The sequence below is a fragment of the Sphaerodactylus townsendi genome, linkage group LG08 (genome assembly GCF_021028975.2).
Source record: "Sphaerodactylus townsendi isolate TG3544 linkage group LG08, MPM_Stown_v2.3, whole genome shotgun sequence".
Classification (NCBI taxonomy): domain Eukaryota; kingdom Metazoa; phylum Chordata; class Lepidosauria; order Squamata; family Sphaerodactylidae; genus Sphaerodactylus; species Sphaerodactylus townsendi.
Genome location: NC_059432.1, coordinates 70,400,173 through 70,422,479, shown reverse-complemented (window position 1 = coordinate 70,422,479; position 22,307 = coordinate 70,400,173). Strand labels below are relative to the sequence as shown.

Here is a 22,307-nt window from a genome sequence, read left to right as displayed (position 1 = left end):
TTGTCAAAGTTGGTTGTTGTGGGTTTCTAAGCTGCATCCTGCTGTGGTCTGGTAGATCTTGTGGCTGGTAATCTTCAGAGGTAATACAGAGCAGTTGGCTCAGAGGTGTGAGTCACAGAGAGAAGTCTGTTATGCTACTCAGGTCCAGACTTCTCTTATAACAGACTTCTCCCCTGTGATACACCTCGAAGATGCCAGCCACAGAGGCAGGTGAAACGTTAGGAACAAGATCTACCAGACCATGGCCACACAGCCTGTAAAACCCACAACAATCAGTTGAATCTGGCTGTGAAAGTTCTCTCAACAATACTTCTCAATGTTTTAATTTGAGTCTAGATTCTTCCCTTTAAACCACTCCAAAGGGGTGGATTTAAAGAGAGAACTGGGAAAATTTTGAGGTGCTTGTCAGAGAGCAAATGTTTAAGATAACAGTACCAAAAATTTTAGGTATTATCTTTAGGAGACTGTCTCGATATAATTACCTTAGTTTTGTGAAGTTTGGTTCAGGGGTCCAAAGTTATGGACCTTCAAAAAGGTAGCCCCATCTACCATTATCTCCCATTGGAAACAAATGGGGATGGAGCATCTTCCTTGGGGGGTCCATAACTTTGGACCCCTGAACCAACCTTCACCAAACCTGGTGGAAGACAGAAGGAGACTATCTCCCTTAAGGATACCACCTGTGGTTTAGTGAAGTTTCATCTAGGGAGGGTCCAAAGGGACCCTCAAAATGATAGCCCCATCTGCTATTAGCTCCCCATTGAAACAATGGAGGATGGGGCCTTTGGGGGTCCATAACTTGGACCCCTGAACCAAACTTCACTAAATCCTATTGATATCATCAGAGAGTCACCTGATGATATCCTGAAATTTTGGTGCCACTAGCCTAAAAAACTGTGCCTCCTGCAGACCAAAATTGGAAAAAACAGTAAAAAATACAGAAAGCTTCAAACGAACCTGCAATTTTTCCGCCCACCACAAGGTGGCGCCCGGGGCGCTTGTCCCCGGATGTCCCCATGGTAGCTACGCCTGTGCCTGGGAAGGGCAAACATTCTGGCATAATGCCTCCCTGATGACACTGTCACTTGATGACACTAGACACTAGACAAAATAAATCTGTTACTTCCATATAGTTGTTATTCTGTTTGGCTATCTAGTCCTTTTTCTAAAAATCTTAATTTTTACCCTCAGTTAAGTGCCACACATGCACAGTTCTTTGGACACTAGCACTAAGACAAACTCCCCCCCAAGAGTGTCTCTCTCTCACACGGTGCTTATCATAGAAGGATGGCCGCTGTCCTTGAGGAAGCTACAATCCTCTCTGTATAACTTCCCTTCTCTCAGAAGCTTCACTGCTTCATATCTGAGAGAGGTCCTCCTCAGAGAAAAAAGAGAGAGAGAGAGAAGCGACCAGTGTGATTAATCATTGTTACTGTTTTACGTTTAACTCCAGGAACTCTGGTACAGATTTCTTTATTGAACACTGTCCTTCCTGGCACTTATTTCAGAGAATCATGGGCCACTCTGAACTGGCCCTCTGCTTCCAGAGAATAGAACTATCTCCAAGCTACCATTCACTCTGGCTCTCACAACAGAACACTTCTTCTTTTAAAACTTCCTGTCCTCAGGCTTTATAATGTTGTACAGTTCTCACAGCCGATCCCCGTGGAGTTCTAAATTAACCCTTCGGGCTCTGAGAGTTCCATTGACTTGTATACGTTACAGCAGGCATCTTTTAAGGATAGGAGGGGAAGGATTTGGGGTTTACAATTTTATCTTCAGTTTCAGCTGGCGCTGTTTTAACTTTAATTGTAAACTGCCTTGAACCAAGAGGAAAGGCAGGATAAAAAGGTTTTGATTAATAAATAAATGCAAATAATTTACCAAGTGACTAAAGTGTCAAATTCGCTACTAGAGGATGCAGTGATGCCCAGAGGCATAGACACCTTAACGAGTGATTAAACAGATTCATGATCATCTATCAGTGTTCACTAGCCATTGTGCCTAAGGGAACCTCCACATTCAGAGGCAATTAACCTCTGAATCCCAATGCCAGGAAGCAACATGGGGAAGACCTTGGTCTCTATGCCTTGTTATTAGTCCTCAGATTAAGTGGTTGGCGACTGTATGAGACACGATGCAAGACTAGATGGACCTCTGGTCTGACCCAGTGGGGCTGTTATTATGTTCTGAAACCCTTGTTCATCTTTTCTACTACCCACTGAATTCTCTCCAAACATATTGCTTTTAATATATTTTATCTTTTTAATTGTAAATATCTTATTTACCTTATGCTGGTCTATGACTGTAATAAAGATTGTTTGTTATTACCTCAGCAACAATGATATTACCTCAGCAACAATGAAAACAGCAACTTCATATTGGGTATTGCTAAGAAATGAACTGAAAACAAATTAGCCAGTTTTGTAATGCTGTCATATGAATGTATAATGTGACCACATATGGGAATACTTGTACAGTTCCGGGTTGCCATACCTCAAATGAATATTGTAAATAGAGGGGGAGTTAAGAAAAGGCTAAGTAAAATAATGAAGGGACTGGAGCGCTTTGGGTCTTTTTATTTTAAACAAGGGATGAGTAAGGGGAAAACATGATAGAACTTTTTTAAAAAAATAAAAGTTTGAGGAAAGGAATAGAGACAGCTTTTTCTCCCTTTAATCAACTTTGTTGGGGAGGCAAATTTTAGTACTATAGTAATAGAACTTGAGACACCCAACAAAATTTGATGAGCAATAGATTCAGGATAAGCAAAAGGAAATATTTCTTTACTGAACAAATAATTAAATTGTGAAATTCACTGCTAGTGAACAATAACTGAGAAAAGACCATCAATGGCTACTAACCAGAATGACTAAATGAAAACCTTTGGAGGCAGTAACCTGAATGCCAGTGGTACTGGACGGGGGATTGGCCTTCTTGCCCTACTTATAAGCCCTCTGGGGCCATCTTGTTGGATTCTGTATTATCCAGCATGATTTCGCTTATGAATCTGCACCAGAAGCGTAGCTGAGCAGGACTCTATGTTTTCTGCCCCCTGCGGCCCCGGCCCTTCCCCCTACTTATCTTTTTCAGCCGACAGAAAACAGCTTTCTGCCAGCTGAAAACGGGCCAGGCTGGTGGGGCAGGGCCAGGCCTGGTGAGGCAGAGCAAGGGGGGAAGGGGTTGGGGATAAGAGGATGATTTTCACACACCCCAGGCACGCGCCCAGTGCAACGTGCACTCCCCCTGCCTCTTGTAGCTCCGTTACTGGTCTGCACAGTGAGTTATATTGCTTCATTTCGCATGAAAACTGACACAAACAACCGTAGCAAAAAGACAGGATCCTTGGATTCATAAAGGAGGACCCTGCCAGTTTTTCAAAGCATTAAATAGCATCCACCATCAAAACATATATAATGGGTGTCGCTTAATGTTCATGTTAACATAGCTCAAGACTCCAGATAGCCCTGTGCCACACATGAAAAGACTTTGAAGAAAGCCTTTAAGTTATCTCATTCTAAGCTGAAGGTATAAACAGAAAATACTGGAAAATCAACTGAGAATAAGAGGCCACATGAAGTTGGCTTATATTGAATCATACCATTGGTCTGTCAGGGTCAGAACTATGATAGGCTGCAACTTAGTAGACTCAGCTAGGGTCTTTAATGCCACCCAATATCTGATTTTTTAAGTGGAAGATGCCAATAATTGAAAACAAATGTATCACTGAGCCACTAATGTAATCAAACTACATTTCTGAATTGCAAAAAAGACATCAGATAGCTGTTCAAAATTCTCATTTTAGCAGTCAAAAAGTTGTCTTTTGATACATATTTGTACATCCCTCTATTAGTAAATCTGAAGAAATACATCAGTTTCATAACAAGATTTTGGCCAGAATGGCTAAAACAGTGAACATCCTTTAATCACCAGGATGAAAGAATGCTGATAATTTAAAATGTGTTTTAAATTAAAACAGAATATCTTTAGTTAAATTGTCTTGACTGTGTGAGCCATGGCAGGTATCCAAAAGGATTATTTTAATTTGGCCGTGATACATTCTGATTAATGAGCAGTGGTAGACAGACATTAATCTCACAGTAATGAAACTTTTTTCCTAAATCCATCCCAATTGTAGCATCCCAATGTTTCTTTCTTTCTTTTTAAAACATATATCCCTCCAAAAATATTTCTTCATCACAAAAAAATATTATGAGGTACTTTATATGGAGGGATTTTATAGTACCCATAGAATCCTGAAGTGATGCTCACCAACAGACCGTGTAGTAGACATCACATTTTAGGATTAATTTTAGGAGAGCTGATAGATGTATTCCCTGCTTACATTGGGTTTGAGAAATCACAAGTTAGACTGCAAGAAGAAAATAACTTGACAAAGGGTCATCTATGTAATTTGCAATACAATCCTAGGCTCATTCCGCATGGGCCAAAAACAGCGGTGTGAAAACAGTGTGAAAATGGTGTAAAAGGGTTTAAAACAATGTAAAAAGGTTTATACCATTTTCACACCATTTTCACACCACTGTTTTTGGCCCATGCGGAATCAGCCCTAGAAATGTGTAGTCAAGAATAAGGGCTGCTAAGGACGAAAGGACATACTGCCAAGCAACTATGCTTACAATTGCAGGGTTATGCCGACAAAGGATATACTCTAGAATTGTTAAAAATAGATGGCCATCTTTCTTTGGTGAATAGCAGCAATCTATAGAGAGGAGAAAACAGGGAATTTATATGGTGAGAAAAGTGTTTTCTAAAATGGTGAAAAACTAATACTGCAATCCTATGCAGAGCTATTCCAGTTAGGCCATTGAAATCATTCAGTGCAACTGGAGCTTTTACCTGACAGGAAGAAAAGCTGGAAGGTAGGGGTCCAATTGGTTTGTTTGTCCACTTCTAAGTTAAAACGTTGGATGATGCGGTTGATTTTATCTGCAACTAATAAATAAAAAGTAAAAAAGAGAAGAGAGCAAAAAGAATATTGATTTGTTTGCCCATGGTTACATAAAAACTTGGTAAAATGTTCAGAATTAGGACCACTCCTAGAGATGAAATCAAATGTTGCAGAAATTCCAAATTTGGTAGCAGTTCAACGTTAACAAGAGGTTCAGAGTCTGCATTTGAACTTCAGTTTTCATGAAAATAAATCTCACATTTTGTTGATGAATTGTAGGGTCATAATGTTTACTGTCACCCTGCCAAATGCAGTGCTTTTTCACAGAACCCTAAATGTCCAGACCCAAGAACATATCAACCAGTCACTGCTGGAAGACTCATCCAGTGGATAAGCTATGAACATGCCAGCGGTGTATCTAATAAAGTAAGAATGCTTCATAGCAAGTCAAAACACAGAAAGCTGTCAATATACAAGTATTACACACATCCCTTTAGAAGAGGGAATGAAAATGCAGGATTCTTGAACAAACACTGCTGACTGGATGAACACTGCTTTAAACTAGTTTGCAGCAAAGCTACCTCCTAAGGATTTGCATATAGAAAAGGGATCTACATAAAGCCATTAAACGAGAGCATTACCCAATAGCAGTCATGGCTAGAATAGAAGATTCAGCACAGCTTGAGAATGGGTTGTTTTTTTGTGGGGAGGAGGAAGGCTATGAGGGTCCATCTTCACAAAGAAATTATAGAACCCGTCACTGTTAAATAAGTTGTTTATGTATGAGATTTTCCTTCAAGAAGCCAAGGAATGTTACCAAATCTGAGAAAGAGGGGCAGAAAGAACTCTCAGGCTCTAGACTTGGGTGAGAATCAGTATCCCCAAAAGAGTGTTAGCAAGAGCAAGGTCTAGTACTGATTCTTGGAATTATTCTTCATCATAGCATGCCATTTCTCTTTATATTCTTTGGTCTTCTTCAGATGTCACATTTGGGGATATCCAACATTGTGTATGGGGTGCACATATTACAGATGAAGTTTACTTGCTTATTTCAGATGAATGGTGCATGTATTGGCAGGGTCACGGGCAGCATGAGCCACCAGTATATGAGGTTGGACATCCTTAAATGAAACATCTGAAAAATACTCTTCAATTCCATCCTCCCTTAAAGAGCACACAGTGTAGGTTTAAGCTTGAACAAACCTCAATGGGTGCTTTTAGCTATATTTTGGGGCAACATTCTATAAATCGGGCATTTTCATTGGGTCAAGGTATAGCTATTCACAGAATTTCTTTGAACATAATTATTTTGCCCATATGAATTTCAAGGTGAAAAAACATTCTCAAGTAATAGGGAACAGAACTGGGAGGTTTTCTTCATATAATAGCCCACTTCCATTTCCTCACATAATGCTGGACAGTTTTGACCTGCTGGTGTTAAATAAACCCTATAGCAGTTTTTTTGTGTGTGTGTTTTATTTACAGGGCTAGGGATTATTTAATGTCAATGGGTCAAAACTGTTCAGCAGGTTTTTTTAAAAAAATGTCTTTAGCCTTCCCTTATATAGAAGGTCTTAGTCAGCAGTGTGGGTGACATCCTATGGAGAATTTGGGCATGCCTATTCAGGTGACCAAACTATCTTAGAGTATCACATTTTGTTTAAACTTGCCTAGTGGGTAAAGAAAAACAACTGCAAGTGTGTGGTATGGAGAGAGAAGACATTTCTGGGAAGAATAATGAGCACACTCTCTCTCTCTTTGCATTTGGTATGTCAAAGATCAAAGTTCTCATTCAGTTTCCTCCCACAAAGTGACCACAGCAGCTGAGCAGCTAAGACTTGTCTAAAAGGATCCTTCTTGGACATGGGGCTTGGATGATAGCTCTGTGCCCTAATTCCCCCTCCCAGTCTCTCTTTTTCAGCATTCATGTTGCAAATGACTATATAGCTTTCCTGTTCTAAAAGCAAAATACATGGCTGAGTGCTTTCAGTAGGGCAGCAAAATAAAGAAGCCCATAGGAAAGACAGGGTTCTCTTTTTATAATTATTATTATTTTATTTATTATTTATTGGATTTCATATCCCCACCCCTTCCCCTTGCAGGCTCAGGGCAGCTCAAAATATAAAATATATTACAAAAAATAACAAATGTAAACATTTCCCTAATTAAAACCAGATAATAGTAACATAAGTGTAACAATTTCACACAATTTCATGCAATTATATCCTGGAAGGGATAAGCGTAGGTGGAAAAGGGAAGAGGGTGACCAGATGGTAACAACTGTAACTGCCTGAACCTTATTCCTGGTGGAACAGTTCTGTCTTACAGGTCTTACAAAACTGCACCAAATCTTGCAGGGGCCATGTCTCATTAGACAGAGCATTCCACCAGGTTGGGGCCACGGCCCCAAAAGCCCTTGTCCTGGTTAAGGCTAGTCAGACCTCCTTTGGGTCAGAATCACCAGTAGATTTTCAGTTGCAGACCACAGTGCTCTTTGGGGATGTACTGGGAGAGACAGTTCCTTAGATATGTGGGCCCAGACTAGAGGCACACCAGGGGGAAGTGGTGCTGCGCCTTAGGTGTGGGCCATTGGCGTCACATGGGGTGGAAAATTGCCACCAGACCCTCCCCTCCCAGGGGCAGGGCAGGGGGGCCCACATGGCCCTGTTGTGCCCCGGGTGCAGTTTCCTCTCCCTCCATCCCTGCTTGGCAGTCAAGAGCTATACACCATCAAGAGCTGATAACTGACAATCTGTATGCTGGGTGGACTTCCAAGGATACTGAAAAATTGTCCACTCTTTTAAAAGACACATACACTCCCAATTAACAAGCTTGACAAGAAGTGAACATGTTTTTGCCCATGTGATGTTGTGATCAGTTAGCAGTGCAATCCTAAACAGAGTTATACCCTTCGAATGTAATTCTGTTTAGATTTGTTGAACTCAGTTAAAGGTTAGAATCTCAATAGGGAAATGGGGAAATTGATCAGCTGAAGTCCTTACAACACCTGGAGAGAACAATTTGGATGGGAGGAGAAAAATTCGTGGTTGTTTATTTCCTCCGCCCACACCCCCCCCCACCCCCCACCCAATCACTTCTCATAGGCTTTAATTTATTATTTAAGAATCCCGAATCGTTGTGCTTAATAATCTTCACTCAAATTTAAGGACACAGTTTTTAAAGAGAAGAGGAAATGCATGTTAGATATTGTATCAATTTTCTCTATAAAGCTCTCTTTATTCTTTCTACTTACTTAAAGATGCAAATATTTTCAGTGTTTCACCTTTCTAAGGATTTTTCATTTGGTGCTGTTTCATATAATTTGTGATGGCACAAAGATGAAAAGCTGGATGAAGCAAGGATACGTTATGTGGAATCAAATGATTAATCTGTATTTAACATTCCCTGATGTCCCAATCCTCAGTACAATTATTTGGAAAGCCCCACTGATTTCAGTAACAAATAAATGTGCTTTATTATTGCCTCCTCACCTAAAAGCCCTCCACTAACTTTGATTGTGACCTGGAAGATCAGTTAAGAATACCCTTTGACTGTACAGTCTGGATTCCAAATTCATATCAGCTTGGCATGAAGATATGTTTATGTCCCATACCTATTAATGGCTGTCCCACAACTACAGGACTACTGCCCCAAGATCTGATCCAGGATGTCACATGAGTTCATCACTGTCACTTGGAGTTGCAACTTTGGCAACACCCGGTAGCACTGTGGTACATTGGAGTAATGCAAAACTATTCAGGGACAGGGAACTACACGCAGAGTATGTAACAAACCTGAGGAGAATCCAAGTGTCAAAATTGATTATAGTAGTAATCATTACGTGTTCAGTAGGCTTGCAATTACAGACTGAACCACAATCCACATGGCAAAAACAGGATGCTGTCTATAACTATTTGATCACAATTCACTGTATGTATGGCCACTGCTATGCACATCTATGGAATAGTGAGGCACATTCATGTGAAACTGTCACATCAAAATTAATGACACTTTATTCCACATAGCATATTCTGGATCTCAGAATTATGTTGATTATTCTTTTATTTGTGTCTGACAAGTGTAGAGAAGCATAACAAAAGGCAGCAATAGAAAAATCTGAATTCTGAGGAATACAGTCTTATTTCCCTATCTGTTCATTTATTAACTGGAAACAGAACTGAACTTGTATTGTGTGTGTCTGTGCCATCACGGCTGACTTATGGTGACACCATAGGGTTTTCAAGGCAAGAAATGCTGGAAGGTAGTTTGCCATTGCCTGCCTCTGCATCACACCATGGTAGTTGTAGGGTCACCCATCCAAATTCTAACCAGGGATGTCTCCGCTTAGCTTCTGAGATCTGATGAGATCAGGCTAGACCGGAACTATCCAGGTCAAGGCAAATGGATATTAGGCACTGGTAATTCCCATTGAATGAAATGGAAGAGATATATGCATATACATTATTCTATTTCATTGAACTCAATGGACTTTTCAAATGCCTTAGCTCTGATGCCTCAGGCTCTTCCCCACATCTTAAAAAGAGATATAAAAGGGTTGCTGCTAGCAAGAGTAAAGGTCAACACTTTGATTCAAGGTAAATACACATTTGCATGCAACTTGAAAGCTTGTATATGACCAGAGTAAAATCATTTGAAGATTCTTGTAAGGCTTTTGCCATTTTCAAGGGACATTTAGGCTTATCTTCCAAGCTCTTGTTGCATTTTAGAACTTGATGCCTTGCTAGAAACAACTCTTTATTTTCCACTACAGCACTGCTATATATATATTTTAGGCAACCAATTTCATGATTTCATCAACCAAATTTTGGAGGCTGTTTAGTGTGTTGACCAGAGCTTAAACACCCTGTATGTAGTTTTTTAAAAGCTAAAGGCAAACACCAGAACATTACTGACCCATAAGGTGACTTCACATCATGACATTTACTAGGCAGACTATGTTTATAGGGTGGTTTGCCATTGTTTTCCCCATTTGTCTACATTTTACGCCCCGGCAAGTTAGGTACTCCTGTTACTGTCCTTGAAAGGATGGAAGGCTGAGCCAACCTTAAGCCAGCTACCTGAAACCAGCTTCTGTTGGGATCAAATTCAGATCGTGAACTGAGCTTTTACTGCAGAATTGCAGCTTACCACTCTATGCCACGGAGCTCCTCCTCTAATAGTGGGATATTCGCTACTAAGAAAAAGTTGTGCTTTAAGACTTCCCACTTCCAAATCTGAAAATCTGGAGGAGATCTGAGCAGATCCCTCTTCTTTCCTTTGTGATTCTCATAATAGTGCATCAGTAAGAGTTCTTTCGGATTCATAGGCCATGAAGTAATTTGGGTTAGACCATGAGCAAGGGTTCTGAAAGTAACTGGATGCCTATGTGACCTTGTGACTTAAAGGTAGGCAACATAGATCTCTAACAGCATCTTTCTGAAAAGGAAGATTACTTCTTTCATAAACCAGATTCACAGCTACATCTTTCTAGCAAAATTGGCATTAACAAAAATAAGGCTGAGGCAGCACAGGGATAGAAAACTCTTTTCTGTGCTGAAAAGAAGTAATCAGAAGCAAGAAGAGGAGTTTGGATATATCCCCCCCTTTCTCTCCTGTAAGGAGACTCAAAGGGGGTAACAATCTCCTTTCCCTTCCTCCCCCACAACAAAAACCCTGTGAGGTGGGTGGGGCTAAGACAGGGGTAGGGAATCATCCGCGGTTTCTCCAGATGCTCAGGGAATACTCTCTGTCAAGCTTCGCCATCATGGCCACTGTCATGCTGACATGGCCAATTGGCCATGCTGGGACAGGGGGGGCCGATGGGAATTCAGGTCTCGAACATCTGGAGAGTCAAGCAGGTTCCCTGGCCTACCCCTGGGCTAAGAGAGAAGAACTGTGACTAGCCCAAGGTCAAATTCAACCAGCATGTAAGTTAAGTACACACAGGGCCCTGGTTCACCAGATAAGCCTCCATGAGCTCAAGTGGTGAGCTGGACAATGAAACCCGCCCTCCAGATTACAGTGCACCTGCTCTTAACCATTACACCACACTGAAGGGGAAAAGCGGCCTAGCAAACAAACAAACAAACAAATAAAAAGGATGTTAGAAAAGAATTCTCACCAGAGTAAGCCAACAGTTTTGCTCTGCACACTTGGTATATGGCTCAAAGATTATGCCATTGTGGACATCTGTAGTCAGAACTCAATTTCTTAATAAGAGTATTTTGTCTGTAGCATATTAACCAACGCTAACAGTGATTAAATCCTAGCACTGTTGATTAATGCCCTGTTGTAGTTATCCACCTCCTGGATTTTCCATTCCAAACAGGAACATTCAAGGAAGAATTAGCATGATATCACTAAGTGTGATGGCATGAGAACTCACTGGTGTCTCATGTATGTAGTCATATATGTTTGGGTTACCTTAATATTATACACACACATACATATTGTATTCCACAAGAATATCTTTAAATGATTTTTAAAAGGAAAAAATCACATTTGTAAGATAGAATGCCCCCAAGAGTTTTCAATTTTTTAGCCTTAACTCAACTGCTAAGGACTCCTTTTAGCATGTTGGAGACGGTGTAAGAAAAGTTCAGCACTCTTTCCTGTCCAGACCCACTGGCAGAATTTACCCCCACCCCACCCCACCCCGTCCCCACCACAGCTTCTTTACAGGCTCAGTGGCAATCCACACTAGAAGATATGAATCTGCTGTGATCACATAAAGTTCCACCCTCAGTGTATGTATGACAAGTGCTAAAAACATGGTATTTTCACAAAATGCCATTAAAAATTCAGAAAGGGTTAATGCAAGGGCTACTCTTTTTCAGTTGAACTGGTCAGTGCTACTTTTAAATTAAGAGATGCCGGAAATGCAAAAAAACAAACAAACCCAAAACTTTGTTACTTGTGAAAATGGCCAGAAATTAAAAACTGATCTGTAGATAATGCAAGGCCAGCAGCATGCAAAGAACTTCTCCCCCCATCCCACCCCCAAATTCAACAGATGATCGTCCTGGAAAGGAAAGATGTATCTGACTGGCATACTCTGTCCTAACCATGGCAAACATGAGGCAAAGAAGCTCCATGAAGGCAGCAAGGGCTTCATAGTTCTAGGAATGCAGATCTCAGGTTTGGAGTTCTGTTTGCCAAGCTGTCTGATATGATTAATTTTGCATTACGTGCAGGTAGTGGGGCAAGCCACAAGGGAAAATCTGTTTCCATATAGAGATCACCTCTTACTGGATCACGGCCACCATGAACTCATTTTGTATCTGAACACAGAATTTTATTCACTTATTGAGATAGTCATACTCTAGAACATAAGAACATAAGAACAAGCCAGCTGGATCAGACCAAAGTCCACCTAGTCCAGCTCTCTGCTACTCGCAGTGGCCCACCAGGTGCCTTTGGGAGCTCACATGTAGGATGTGAACGCAATGGCCTTCTGCAGCTGTTGCTCCCGATCACCTGGACTGTTATGCATGTAATCTCAGATCAAGGGAGGATCAAGATTATAGCCATCAACCCACTTCTCCCTCCATAAACCTGTCCAAGCCCTTTAAAGCTATCCAGGTTAGTGGTCATCACCACCTCCTCCAGGTAAGACACCTAAACACCAATCACACATAATATGGAGAAGTGTTTCCTTTTATTAGTCCTAATTCTTCCCCAGGCCATTTTCTAAATGAATGCCTCTAACTCTAGTGTGCATTGTGAGAAAGTAGAGTAACACCTCTCTGTCAACATTTTCTACCTCCCATGCATATCCTTGTAGTATCTTCAATCATATCCCCTCAGTCAGCCTTCACTCCAAACTGAAAAGTCCCAAACGCTGCAGCCCCTCTCCTCATAGGAAGGTGCTCCAGTCCCTCGATCATCCTTTTGTTGCCCTCTCTGCACGTTTTCTATCTTCTCAATATCCTTTTGAGATGCAGCTGACCAGAACTGGACACAGTACCTAAGGCGGTCGCATCCACCGCTTTATATATGTAAGTACGACAATCTTTGCAGTTTTATTCTCAATTCCTTTCTAAATGATCCCCAGTATAGAGGTTTGCCTTTTCAATAGCCGTTATGCATTGAGTTGGACATTCCCAAGGAACCACCAACTAAGACGCCAAATCCCTTTCCTAGTCTGTGACTGATAGCATCTGACCCCTGTAATGTATGTGAAGTTTGGATTTTGTCTCTAATGTGCATCATCACTTTACATTTTGCTACATTGGAACTGCATTTGCCATTTCTGAGCCCACTCACCCACTTATCAAGGTCCGCTTGGAGCTCTCTCGTAATCCTTTTGTGGTTCTCACCACCCTACATAATTTGGTATCATCTGCAAACTTGGCCACCACGCTACCCACCCCTACTTCCAGGTCATTTATGAATAGGTTAAAGAGCACTGGTCCCAAAACGGGATCCTAGGGGACACCACTCCCAAGACCCTCCATTGTGAGAACTTCCCATACTTACACCCACTCTTGTTGCTCTGTTTCAACCAAGTTTTTTTAATCCATAGGAGGACTCTCTATTCCCTTCATTGCTGAGTTTTCTCAACAGTCTCTGGTGAGGAACTTTGTCAAAAGCCTTTTAAACCAAGTAGACAATGTTCAATCCGGGTTCACCCCTGTCCGACATGCCTGTTTACACTCCTTCAAAGAACTCTCTAGTAGTCAGGGCGACAGGATTTGTTCTGCAAAGCCATGCTTGACTCTTTTCTCAGCAGGTCTTGCTTTTCTACATGTTTTATAATTTTATCTTTTCACGATAGATTCTATTACCACTTACCAGGAACAGATGTCAAAAACTGACTGGTCTGAATTTCTCGGTCTCCTAGATCCTTTCTTAAAGATTGGTGTGACATTGGCCATCTTCCCAGTCTTCAGGGATGGAGCCTGATTTCAGGGATAAGTTGCATATTAAAGTGAGAAGATACTCTGCTTTCCTGCCCAATGGGGATCCAAAGTAGCTTACAATATTATTTTCAACTCCTCCATTTCATTCCCACAACAACCCTATGAGGCAAGTCACAACTGGCCGAAGGTCACCTGGCAAATTTTTATGGCAGAATGGGGATTTGAATCTGGATTTCCTAGTCTGGCCCTATCAACACTACGCCACACTGACTCTTAGAAGATCCATTGATTAAGCAAAACTGACCAGTCTCTGGATAGGGGCACCATTTTACCTTACCTAATGAATGAAAATGACTATGATTAGTAATAGAAAAGCATGCACTGAAAGTCTTTGGACTGGGGGAGAACATCTGATGCTACCAAAACAGCTGAAAAACATATTTGCTGGTATTTCTAAACTGAAAACCAAAGGGGAAAGAGAAAAAGGTAAAGAGAGAGGAACTGACTATATTTTGGGAATATTAGAGGACATAAGAAAAGGAGGAACGCTACCCCTACCCTTTTCCTATGTAAAGAAGAAAAGGAATAGCCTGAACTATTATTATCACTGAATAGGTCCACAGAGGTTCACAGGCACAAAGCGTCATTTGAAGATGGATCGTGAAGCAAAACTAAAGGCCACGGAAATGTCCTTAGCTGGAGGCCACCATTGTCCCCCACTATTTTCTCAGAGTCTGCACATGGACATTGTGCAGATAAAAACAAGTAAGAGCCTTTAAAAAATAAATCCATTCTGCAGCTATTTGCCTAGGCTGAGAAACTATTGAGTCTCCTTTTCAAAGCTTCCAAATGGTTTCATTCTCAGTCCATTTTCTTTCTATCCCTGTGTGAGATATTCATGCTGGGCTACAAGGCTGTTGAATCAGTTCTTGTTTCCTTAATGTTGTAATTTCAGATGGGGTAGTCATGGAATCATCTAGCTATGACCACTTGATAGGGTTACCATGTCCAAGTCAAAACGGACTGTAGGATTCCCTAGAATCAAACCCCATCTTGGCACTGTATTTATTGCTTGCAGTTGCACAAGTGAAAAATATTCAGCCTTTTGGTACAGCCTTTTGGAAATATTGCACGAATGATACAGTGACATTCTGGGACATCCTTGGTCTGTGAAGAGTGTGGGAGCTATGAGAGCATTTGTTGTCCACACACACACACCCCCAATGTATTTATCATGCCTATTTTTTTTTAGCCATGGGGGAAATAGTAGCACAGTGGGAAAGGGTTAAATTCCCTCACACATGTTCTCCAATAAAGTTATGAGGCCATCCACAGCAATCAAAAGGAAAAGAAAGGAAAGGAAAGATTATGACATCACATATGATTTGGTCCACAGGAAATGTAGGAGAAACTTTGTTACTGGCCATAAAGGGGATATGAAATGAATCCGTTCAGGAAAAAAAATCAATGTATTGGTCGAAGGTTTTCACAATCAGAATCAACTGGCTGATATGTGTTTTTCCAAGCTGTGTCACCTCACCATGTTCTGGTAATAGAAATCCTCCAGAAGTGGGCGGGAAAGTCATAAGAGTTTTGTAGGAAACAACCTAAAGATCTGTGGGGAAAATGATTTTTTTTAAAAAAACCTTGGAAGTGGAAACCTCTAGCACCTCACAGATAGTTATGCTGGGATGGTTTTTTGAACTTCACACTTAGTTTTCCTCTTTCTTGTACTTTGTAAGTGCTTTTCAAAATAAAATTATGCTTTGGCTTCATCTCTTGCTAGTTAATGGGCAAATATATGAGGAAGACCAGCAAAATGTTTGCAGATACTGCTCTGCAGAGGTATCATTCTCTTCTCAAGAAGAAAGGCAAAGCAACCAAAAACACCTGAGAGGAGTAAGTGGGGTGAAGCAGGCAAAAGTCTTTCCCAGGATGCAGAGTGTTCTACTCTGCATGTCAGGGAAGGACTTTGGCTCATTTCATAATGTAGGAAGAAGAACTAACCCCTCAAGTCATGCATCCCTTTCAATGTCTTCTTCAGCTGCTTACATGCCACAGGACACATCAGGACTTCCAGTCACTCCAACACCATGTATAGTTTGATTTGTAGTTTCCTTAGGAAGTTGAACTGAAGTAAGAGGGCACTGTGTGAATGAACACAAACTGCACTTTTAGGAGATGTTCATGTGCCTTAAAGTATTCTGATTTCTTTTCCCCTCCCACCTTTCCCCTGGTGTGGATAAATACATTTTTTACTTCAAGGTATCCTCCAACAGTGCCTTAGAACAAGACCAACTAGAATGTAAAGAGTAAGGAAAAGTGTTGTTCACAACTTTGTTTTGTGTTCCTTCTTCAATCAATTTCTGTGCAGAAACTCGATGTGTTAGCTTTTTACAAGTAAGAAATTCTTTACTGTTTTAAATGCTGCTAGCTGTTCTCCATACCACATAGACCTCCACTATTTGAACATACTACTTAAAATGGGCACCAGGGAAAGGAAGGCAGTCAATTGATAAATTGCTGTTTCCTTGCGGGTGCACAAATGTGGCAAGCCATCCCCATAGTAACCAGACCTTGGGTAGAAGGAGACAAAGGCACTAGAAGGAAACTTAAAATGGCAAGTCTTTGAAAGCCAACAAGTCTTGAATGGAGCAGGGGTGGATTGAGAATTTCAGGTGACTTCTTTAAAGCTGACTGACTAGCAAAGTGCTAAACTCAGGCAGTGCTACAACCCACCCACCCTTTTTTTTTAACCAGGGCTTTCAGCAGTGCATAGAGTGATGATATTATATAAGAGAATGTGGGGTTATTTGGGTTTTGCAGGTTTTAAATTGTAATTTGTAAGTTCTCTTGAGCCATGAGGGAAGTCAAGAGATGTGTGTGTGTGTATTTGAGACACACACACACACACACACAGAGAGAGAGAGAGAGAGAGAGAGAGAGAGAGAGAGAGAGAAACCCAGTAGGGTTTTCAACAGAGTTGGTATGCCATTGCCTTTCTCTGCACAGTGACCCTGATATTCCTTGGTGGTCTCCCATCTAAGTACTAACCAGGACCAACTGTGCTTAGCTTCTAAGATTTGACCAGATAAGCTAGCCTGGGCTATCCAGGTCATATTCTAACTGTGAAGTTTCAGTTTGGCCATAGACCCAACTTATCTTGCATTCCTGGGCTGCAGAACTGCTCTCTATGGCCATGCAAGGAGTGACCCGTCCTCTTTCTTTGAAAACTGCAATCAAATTAAAAACATTCTACTTTGACCCCAGATGAAGTATATATTTGCTATCTTGAGCACCAGTCTAGAAACAAAACAAAACAAAACAAAAAGTTAATGTGCCTAAGCCGCTTGAGTAATCTGTGCAACATTTGACAAATCAATACATATTTTCCATAGAAAAACTATTTTTCTTAGGAACTGAAGATTTTCCAGCACACCTATGAACTGAGCCAGTGTCTCATAGTGGCTGAACTGTTGGATTTTCAACTGGAAAGGCTCAGCTTCCAATCCCTTTGCCATTAAGTTCATTGGGTGATCCTGGGCCAATCACTCCCAGTCTAAGTTGCAGAACTCTGAACTCTGAGAACACAGAACTCTGAGTTCCAGGGTGAATAAGTAAGATTAGGATCAAGTGTACCAACCTGGACTTTCCACAGTGAGTAATTCTCTTCAAGTCTGAAACTTGTTGCAACATTTGATGTAAGATTTTACTAGTGGAGATTAGATTAGCTTGACCTGAAGCTTGGATGTGGGGGTGTGATTACATATACATATATTTTAAAATATTTTCTCTCTCTCAAGGGGAGAGGCGTACCGGCTTGTTCCCACGGCGTGGCTTGGAACGCTCCTCCTTCCTGTCCCTGTGTGGACGCTTCCAGCAGCAGGCAGGTTTGCGTGGCATGAGCATGCATGCCACGGCGATTGTGGGCAAGCCACACACCCTTCCCCAGTACAGCGGCCCCTCATTGGTCTGCCGTGGGTTTGGGGAATACTTCACCGGGTTCAGTGCGTGACCCGCGAGTCCCGGTGAAGGTTGCAAAACCTGCCTGCAATGGGAAGCCACATCGTGTCAAAATTTGGGAGCAATCAGTCCAGCTGTTTCAGCATTAGAGAGTGAAGAACAAACGCACGGTTACATTTTTAGATGACAGACAGACAGACAGACAGACAGACAGACAGACAGACAGACAGACAGACAGACAGACAGACACTAATGCTGAATGAATTGAACGTGAAAAGTTCTGAGGATAGGCAAGGGTAAAGATAAACACTGTAATGTAATTAAGTTGTTCTTAATTACATTAAGTTGTTTTATTAGTTAAAGCCACATAACTGATTTAAGATAAAACTAAATTGGGGAGAAAACTGTAATCAAAACCACAATAATGTTATAAAAAACTGCAGTATCCCCATAGAAAGCTCTGCTAAGGGACCTTTGCTCCAAACAGCGGGTCATCCAAGAGGATGATTCAGTCTCACCCATTCCCACTGTGCCCTGCAGAAGGGTTCTTTACCACTGATCCCACCACCATTCCCCACTAGTAGCTTTCCATACAATAAGTTGAACTCTGGGGCGGAAGAACTGCATGCACCAAATGTCACACATAATGGATTAAATCCCTTAGATATTTAGGGGGGATGTATATAAATAATACAGAAATGGATTTTTCAATTAAAAATATACTGCTGTTTCACAACAATGACGACAGCAATCCTGATCCATTTGAGAACTGTCTATGGAATAACCTACCAATTCTGAGAGATCCTATCCAACTACTTATGTCTTTTTTCAGAGCCCCCACTTTGAATGCTCCTGCCATCTGAGGCTAGATAGCTAGCAATCTGAGAAAGACTCTTCTCAGTTGGGGCAGCAAAACTCTGGAACTCCCTTCCCAGGGAGACTTGTCTATTTCTATCATTGTCTTCTGTCTGCAGATAAAGACCTTTTTTTGGTCATTCTCTCACTAACACATACTAGCCCTTCTCCAAGTTTTTGTCTGTCATTATATATTTACATATAGTTTTATATATTTATATATAGTTTTATGTATATTGTCCCTCTCAAAAAGTACCCCAAACTATTGTCAGAGGAAAAAATGGCTGTTTGTTTATTTCCCATCTTCTGAGAACCTCTCAGTCTGTTAGGAGTTCATAATGGTTCACAAGTGACAAACATGCTAAGCTTTCAAAACAGTATGGAGGATGAGGAATGTACAGTGGTGTCTGTCCACTATATTAGGAAGTTGAACAGAACTGGGTTGAAGTATTGCCATAAATCCTATGAAACTCAGAGGAGATTAATATGGCTGTATGATTCTAAACAGATTATTCTGAAGCACAACAACAAGGGCAGGCTGGAGAAGAAACATTTTCCAGACGCAAGCAAGCCAGAGTGGTCCCTGCAGTGCTAGAAGCCAACACTAAAATGGTCACACAGTTAAATCTAGCCAGTAATGCCAACAATGAGTCTAGAGCTAGTGACTGCAAAGATTGAGGGATCCCACGGATCATGCAGAAGTTCCATCACTGCCAGCTAGCCCTCTACCCAGACATGATGTCACTTCTGAGTGATGCTCTAGAAATTCCTGTTTCTCTGTGGTTTTTACCCTCCCGCATCCACCCTTCCCAGGTACCACCCTAAAAATTTCCCAGCATTTGTTAGAAACCTTAAATGGGTCTCAAATCATCCATCGCCTCAGCAACATCTACTAATAGACAGTAGTGTATATATAAATAAATCCAATCCATGCCCATCATAGGCACTTCTGACCAGGTCAGAGCTCAGTGAGTCTGCTGGGTTACAACTTCTACAGTGCTGCTTGCTACCAGCCAGACTTCAATATGGCAAGAGATCTTGAACAGGGGAGTGAGGGGTGCCATGCATAAGAACATAAGAACATAAGAACAAGCCAGCTGGATCAGACCAAAGTCCATCTAGTCCAGCTCTCTGCTACTCGCAGTGGCCCACCAGGTGCCTTTGGGAGCTCACATGTAGGATATGAAAGCAATGGCCTTCTGCGGCTTTTGCTCCCGATCACCTGGTCTGTTAAGGCATTTGCAATCTCAGATCAAAGAGGATCAAGATTGGTAGCCATAATCAACTTCTCCTCCATAAATCTGTCCAAGCCCCCTTTAAAGCTATCCAGGTTAGTGGCCATCACCACCTCCTGTGGCAGCATTGTCTAAACAATTCATCACACACGCTAGGAAGAAGTACTTTTATTAGTCCTAATTCTTCCCCCCCCAGCATTTTTTCAATGAATGCCTCTGGTTCTTAGTATTGTGAGAAAGAGAACATTGTCAACATTTTCACCCCATGCATAATTTTGTAGACTTCAATCATATCCCCTCAGTCAGCCTCTCTCCAAACTAAAGAGTCCCAAACGCTGCAGCCTTCCTCATAGGGAAGGTGCTCCAGTCCCTCAATCATCCTCCAGCAAGTTCTCTCAACTTTTTTTTTCTATCTCAATATCCTTGAGATGCATGACCAGAACTGGACACAAGTAATTCTAAGTGGTCAGACCACCAGGTTTCTATGGCATGACAATCTTGCAGTTTTATTTCAATTTTTTCTAAATGATCCCTTAGTGAGCAGAGTTTTGCTCTTTCACAGCTGCTATGTATTGAGTTGACTTAGCGGAACCATCAATCCAGACGCTTAAATCCCTTCCTGGTCTACAGACTGATAGCACTGACCCCTGTAGCGCAGGGGCGTGAAGTTTTACTCTTGTCTCTATGTGCATCACTTTTGCTTTGCTACATTGAACTGTACGGCCATTTCTGAGCCCACTCACCTAATTCTATCAAGGTCCGCCATTCTCGCAATCCTTTGTGGTTCTCACCCACCCTACATAATTTGGTATCATCCGCAAACTTGCCACCACGCTACCCACCCCTACTTCCAGGTCATTTATGAATAGGTTAAAGAGCACTGGTCCCAAACGGATCTCAGGGACTCCTACATCTCTCCATTTCAGAGAACTTCCTATTTCAAGAATCTCACCCTTGTTTTCTGTTTTCAACCAGTTTTAATCCAGGGAGGATCTCTCCTTATTCTCATTGCTGAGTTTTCTCAACAGTCTCTGGTGAGGAACTTTGTCAAAAGCTCCTTTGGAAACCAAGCAGACAATGTCCAACGGGTCTTCAACCCCTGTCCATGTGCCTGCTTTACACCCCTCAAAGAACTCTAGTAAGTTTGTAAGACAGGATTGCTCTCTGCAAGTTTCATGTTGACTCTTTCTCAGCAGGTCTTGTTTCTGCACATGTTTTATACTCTTATCTTAATGATAGATTCTAGCCACCACCAGGAACAGATGTCAAACTGACTGGCCTGTAATTTCCTCGGTCTCCCCAGATCCTTTCTAAAGACAGGTGACATTGGCCATCTTCCAGTCTTCAGGGATGGAGCCTGATTTCTCAGGGGATAAGTTGCATATTAAAAGTGAGAAGATCAGCAATTTCATGCTTGAGCTTTCATGCTTGAGCTCTTTAAGAACTCTTGGGTAAGAATGCAATCTGGGCCAGGGGATTTGGCAACACTTAGTTTATCAATGGATGCCAGGAACTTCTTCCCTTTTGTCTACCACCATCTTCGCTAGTTCCCTGGATTCGCTTCCCAAGAAGCTTCTTGGGTTCCAGGTAATAGGAATGTGCCTCAATCTCCCTTTGGGTAGAAGACAGATGCAAAGAATTCATTCAGCTTCTCTCTGCAATCTCCCAAGCCATCTCCTAGCATCGACCTTTGTTCCTGCTATTTCATCTAACGGGTCTACCGCTTCCCTAGCTGGGCTTCCTTGCTTTTGATGGTACTTTGCAGAAACCATTTTTGTTGCTGGTCTTGATGTTCATAGCCATGCGTTCCTCATAATCCTTTTTTGCCTCCCTTACAGCTAACTTGCTTCTCTTTTGCCATGCAAGGAAATGGTGATTGTGAGGGACTCATGGAAAAATATTTCAACCATCGCTTTTTGAGCAAGACAGTCCCACAGCAATGAAGGAGGGAGGGAGAGCCCTCAGCAGCGTACAATGCCATAGAGCCCGCCCACCAGCTATGATGCTCAAATTATGTGTGGCTTCAAAGGTCAGCACCAGGACCTGGAACTGGGCCCAGAAACAAATTGGGGGCCAGATGGGGAGTGGTGGAGGGGAGGGAGTAAGGGGTGGCATGCAAGGAAGGGGAGGGGGCCTGGCATCTCGACATGGCCCACCCACCCTAGCAGAGGGAGGGGGAGGGGTTGCATGCAAGGGAAGGGGAGTGAGGGAGAGAGGGGTGGCATGCAAAAGAGAGGAGGGAGGGGCATCGGCATCTGGACATGGCCCACCCACCCTAGCAGAGGGAGGGGAAGGGGAGGGAGGGGTGGTATGCAAGGGGAGGGAGGGAGGGGTGGCATGTAAGGGAGGGGAGGGAGGGGTGGCATGTAAGGGAGGGGAGGGAGGGGCATGCAAGGGGAGGGAGGGAGGGGAGAAATCTTGAACAGCAATCTCTAGGTGCTTGTACTAAGGTCATGCGCGTCTTCAAACTTCTATTCCACA

The 22,307-nt window shown here is 42.1% G+C and overlaps 1 protein-coding gene across 3 annotated transcripts in view; it reads right to left on the bottom strand.

The window, feature by feature from the left end:
- SOX14 (SRY-box transcription factor 14) overlaps window positions 1–22,307 on the bottom strand; it is a 40,979-nt gene that overhangs the window by 1,821 nt on the left and 16,851 nt on the right. For 2 of the 3 annotated variants that reach the window (XM_048506078.1, XM_048506080.1), the window contains one exon: window positions 4,861–4,956. The gene's annotated coding sequence lies outside the window, so the exon portion shown is untranslated. Of the gene's footprint in view, window positions 1–4,640; window positions 4,724–4,860; window positions 4,957–22,307 lie in introns of all 3 variants that reach the window. The other variant, XM_048506079.1, reaches the window with a different exon arrangement.